Source organism: Carlito syrichta, unplaced genomic scaffold, assembly GCF_000164805.1.
Source record: "Carlito syrichta isolate Samal-C Ts95f unplaced genomic scaffold, Tarsius_syrichta-2.0.1 Scaffold316173, whole genome shotgun sequence".
Lineage (NCBI taxonomy): Eukaryota > Metazoa > Chordata > Mammalia > Primates > Tarsiidae > Carlito > Carlito syrichta.
In genome coordinates this window covers 390,220-395,831 of record NW_007260269.1, presented here as the reverse complement: position 1 = coordinate 395,831, position 5,612 = coordinate 390,220, and the positions used below count along the sequence as shown (strand labels likewise).

The 5,612-nt window shown below is 36.8% G+C and overlaps 1 pseudogene across 1 annotated transcript; it reads left to right on the top strand.

Moving 5' to 3' along the window:
* The first annotated feature begins 2,415 nt into the window (after window positions 1–2,415).
* Window positions 2,416–4,787, top strand: LOC103276393 (annotated as a pseudogene). Its single transcript, XR_505367.1, has 2 exons — window positions 2,416–2,422; window positions 4,144–4,787. The product of XR_505367.1 is annotated as an NADH dehydrogenase [ubiquinone] iron-sulfur protein 8, mitochondrial-like (transcript).
* The last annotated feature ends 825 nt before the right edge of the window (window positions 4,788–5,612 follow it).

The following is a 5,612-nucleotide window of genomic DNA, read 5'->3' as shown; positions in this document are numbered from 1 at the left end:
AAAAGCTTCCCACAGCTTGTAGGTGCCAGAGCTGGGGTTGAACTCCAGTCTGTCTTACTCTGTGTTGTTAACCACTCTTACACATGACCTCTCTTTGGTCTTAGTGCTACTTTAGGATTACACTAAATATAATTCTCTTCATCTTCATGCTATAGATATTTGTAGGAAGTAGTCATATTTCTCCTGAGTTATTTCTTGCCCAGTTCAATATCTCCATTTTTTCAATAAATTCTCAATTTTTTTCTTCTACTAAACTTTTAGGTCAATCCTTTCCATTAATTTTTCTCTCCCTACAGTTTTTATTATAACTATTGAGATTCCCAATGTGTGACTCACAGCTTCTTCTATAAACACTGTCTACAACATTGTTTTTCTTTAATCTCAGAAAAGATAGCGCATGATGAACTATTTCTCACTTTTTATTTATTTGAAAATAAGATGTAGAAAAACACTATGATCCCAGGGATTCTAGTTAGACAGACAATATAGCTTTAATGACAGTAATCTGGGTTCTAACCCTGTCTACACCATTTAACTACCTGCTATCTTGCTTGTGTAATAATGGTTAGGCTCTTTAGCATATTTAGTTTGCCTTTCTTTATCATTATATATTAATATTTATAAATAGGGTATTAAGAAGATTAATCAAGATGGTACATATCAAGCATTGAGGCACATCATAAAGTCTAAGTAGATGATTTTCATGATTTGCTTATTAGCCCATTGTCCCCACATTCTTATTCAAACATCAAACTTTTCTCATTAGCAAAGAGCAATCTTCTATCTTCATTCCAAGCCACGAGATGACTTGTGATATCTGTGTTTTTATGAATCATAAGTATAATGCATAAGGTAGGTAGATTCAAGGACATTTCCTTATAATTTAACTTTCTTTAAACCCAAGGAAACAGTATCCAAAGACAAGAAAAAACTTTCCCCCAGGAAATATGAGTAATTAAAGGTAGACCTGGAAGTAGAACCCATGATTTTTGAGAACTACTTCAACACATTTACACACAATTTATACTAATTCCCAAGATTCAAACTTAAATGATGGGATTATGTTGACTGATATGTTACCAATCCAGGTATTTCATCTAATTCAATTATTTTAAGTCAAAATAACAGGCATAATAGAAGGTAAGGAGAAAACATATTTGGTTATGGGGAATTTGAAGTACTGCTCACCAAATCCACTAGCATCACCTTGTCACCAGGTTTAGCCATACTCATGGTAGATTCAGCCTCTGGCGGCAGAATCAGAAGACTTACAATCTGGACTTGGCTCTGCTATTTGTGAAGTGACCTTGAGAAGGTCATTTAACAACTTTTAGATTTTTAAAAAATCATTGGCACAATGAATAATCAAATTACTGTTAAGATTATTAACAGTAAATTTAAAATTATTAAATTTTTTAGTTATTTTTAATTTAGATTTATTTTTGTCTTTCACATGCTTAGTGAAATAACTGTGTATGCAATGAAGTGCCTAAATCTAAGATGTAAAGCTAAATGAATTTTTACATATCTATACTCATGTAATCATATGCAGATCAGGATATGAAATATTTGCATAATTCTGAAAGTTTCATCCAATAATATTACAGAGGTAGCAAATAAAAATATGAGATACACAGATAAATATCATATAAACGTTTTAGTATAAATATGTCCCAAGCTATATTTGTGACATCCCTATAAATTTTTATAGCAAATTCCATGCCTACTTCCCACTAGTAACCACTGTTCTAGTTTCTATCAACTGTAGATTACCTTGCATATTCTTGAACTTCATGTAAAAGTTATTATACAGGATGTACCTTTTATGTCTGGTTTCTTTTCCTCAAAATAAAGTTTTTGAAATTTCTCCATATCGCTATGCTAAAATATTTTTTCTGGAATGTACTTCAGTTTATTTAATCTCTTATTGGTAGATTCATTTATTACCAGGTTAAGGATATTATGAAAATAACTGCTATGATCATGCTTGTACATGGTTTTTGTTGTTGTTGTTGCTTTGTTTTGTTTTTTCATGTGTGTGCTCACATTTGTACTGGTTTGTGGATATAAACCTAAGAGTGGAATTGTTGGATTACCAATTATGTCTAGCTTCAGGAGATACTGGCAATGTGCATAAAACAATTTGCACTTCCACTGGCAATGCATGAGCTCCAAGGATTCTACATTCTCACCAACAAATGATTTTGTCAGTCTTTTCTATTTTAGTCACTCTGGTGATTGTGCAGTGGTATCTCATTTAGGCTTTAATGTGCATTTCCCTGATGTATAACAATAATGAGAAATTTCTACATATCAGTCAAATGATATCTTATTTTGTGAAGTGTCTATTCAATTACCTCACCCATTTTTATTTGAGTTGTCTTAGTATTTTTTCAGGTCTTGTTGATGATTATAATGGAGAGTAAGTTCCAGAGCAACTACTTCATCATGACCAACTTAATTGTTTTGAAACAGATTTATAAATTATAAAATGCTGTAAAATACACCATTATTTATATCATCATTATTAATAGTATTGTCTTTAAATTTTTATTAAAATGTTAGAGAACAGAGATTTCTTATTCTAGCTATCCTGCCCAAACTATCACTGTGTCTTGCAAAACTGTATACCAATAAGAGCATTTGTTTGTGTATACTGACAACCTTTGAGAAAAGATTTTCTCATCCTACATATATTTTATTTCTATCATAACAGCGTGTACTTCCTTTCTAATCAAATAATATGTGAGGAACAATTTAAGATATTTGTGATATATTTATTCAGCACAGTTTATAGCATTAGTCAGGAAGGAGTGAAAATCTCAGGAGATAGTGTAAAATTGCAGCCATGGTATGAACTTTAGAGTCTAAAGCTCTTGTCTCAAGAATCATTTCTGCCTTTTCCTGATTGCATAATCTTGGATCACTTATTTAACACCTGTTGTCATTATTTTTTTTTCTTTTCAAACGGCATGAATAATATTCAACCCACTCCCTACTTCAAAGAATGATGACCAGGTTTAACTGAGACAGTTTATTTGAAATATAAAGTTCTAGTTCCAATTTTCAGGGGAAATGCTTCCAATTTCTGTCCGTTTAGCAACATGTTGGCTGTGGGCTTATGGTAAATGCCTCTTATTATTTTGAGGTATGTTCCCTTTATGCCTAAGTGTTCAAGGGTTTTTATCAAGAAGGGATGTTGGATTTGATTGAAAGCACCTCTCCTGTTAAACATGGTGTTGGAAGTCCTAGCAAGAGCAATCAGACAAGAGAAGGAAATCAGGGGTATCCAAATAGGAAAAGAGGAAGTTAAGTTATCCCTCTTTGCTGACAATATGATTCTATACCTTGAAAACCCAAGAGAATCTGTCAAAAACCTCCTTGCACTGATAAAGGATTTTGGCAAAGTCTCAGGGTACAAAATAGACATGCAAATGACAATCACATTCTTACACACCAACAACAAACAGCAGAGAGCCAAATAAAAAGCATAATCCCATTCACATAAGCCACAAAAAATTGAAATACCTCAGCATCTTTCTAACCAAAGAAGTGGAAGATCTTTACAACAAGAGCTACAAAACACTGCACAAATAAATCAGAGAAGGGACAAACAAATATAAAAGTATTTCAAGCTCATGGATTGGAAGAATCAACATTGTTAAACTGTCCATCCTACACAAGGCAATCTACCAATTAACCACAATACCCATTAAAATATAGAATCATTCACACTGGAATATTACGCAGTCATAAAAAAGAACAAAATCATGAATTTTGCAGCAGCCTGGATGGAATTGGAGTTTATAATACTGACTGATCTCTCACAGAAACAAAGATCTGAGTATCACATGTTCTCCCTCATAAGTGGACCTTGAACAACTATCATAATACTATAAGAAAAGGATTGACAGTGGCAGGAAACTATGGGGGGCGGGAGGGGAAGGGAAGTGGAATTAAGGTAGTTGATATCTGTCTGGGGATGGGGGGCGTACCTCATCAACAAAGGTACCTGCACAATACATATTTGTATACCTAACCCTTAACTGTACCCCACAATTTTAAAAGAAAAAATACGTTAAAAAAAGAAATTGTAAAAAAAATAAAAATAAAATACCATCATTGGCTGGCTCGCTCACCAAGGGAAGGAGTTGCATCGCTTCAAGATACGCTGCCTGACTACGCCCGTGCTGCTGCGGGCCCTGGCCCAGGCTGAGCGCGCAGGACATCCTAGTGTCCAGAGCCTCCGCGGCAGTGCAGTGGCAGCCACCTACAAGCATGTGAACATGCAGTAACCCGAGATGGACATGAGATCAGTGACCAACCGGGTAGCCTGAACCCTGCTGTGACCTGAGCTCATTCGAGGTCTGGGCAAGACCCTGACCTACCTGTTCCGGGAGCCCACCGCCATCAACTACCCATTTGAGAAGGGCCCGCTGAGCCCACGCTTCTGTCCGGAGAGGAGGGTTGCATCATCTGCAAGCTCTGTGAGGCCATCTGCGGCGCTCCCCCCGCCACCCACCATTAGCATCACCATCGAGGCCGAACCCAAGGGCGACGGCAGCCACCTGACCACCCACTATGATATCGACATGACCAAGTGCGTCTACTGTGGCTTCTGCCAAGAGGCCTGCCCCTTGGACACCCTCGTGGAGTACCCCAACTTGGAGTTCTTCACGGAGACGCAGGAAGAGCTGCTGTACAGCAAGGAGAAGCTGCTCAAGCATAGTGACAAGTAGGAAGCGGAGATCGACACCAACATCCAGTTCGACTACCTGTACTGGTGATGTCGCCCGCTCGCCCGGAGCCCGATAAAACAGTGCGACCCACCCACGCAAAAAATAATTAGAAAATAAATTAAAAATTACAGTCATCATTCTTCTCAGACCTGGAAACAATACAGAAATTCATATGGAAACAAAAAGCATCACGAATAGCCAAAACACTTCTCAGCAAAAGAAATAAAGTAGGAGGTATCACATTTTGAGACTTTATACTATAAGACTACAATAATCAAAACACCCTAGTATTGGTACAAGAACAGGCATCTGTACCAATGGAACAGGATAGAGATTCCAGGAGCAACACCTCAATTTCTCAACCAACACATCTTAGACAAAGCCTCCAACAACAATCACTGGGAAGAGGAGAACCTATTCAGCAAATGGTGCTGGGAAAAACTGGCTGACAATATGCAGAGGATTGAAACAGGACCCCCACCTATCACCATACACAAAAATCAACTCTAAATGGATCAAAGACCTAAATGTAAATCTCAAACTATAAAAATCTTAGAGACACCCTTACAGAAATTGGAATAGGCACCCAATTCCTGATCAAAATCCTAAATGCCCACGTAAAAGAGGTAAGATAGACAAATGGGAACTCATCAAACTGAAAAGCTTCTGCAAAGCAAAAGAAACCATCAAGAGAGCAGGAAGACAGCACACATTGGGAAAAAATATTTGCCAACTGTATATCTGACAAAAGCCTATTATCCAGGATCTACAAGGAACTCAAATGTGCTGAAATGAAAAAACAAACAGTCCTATTAAAAACTGGACATTTATATTTCCATACAAATTCCTTTATTGTCATTCCCAGGTGTGAGA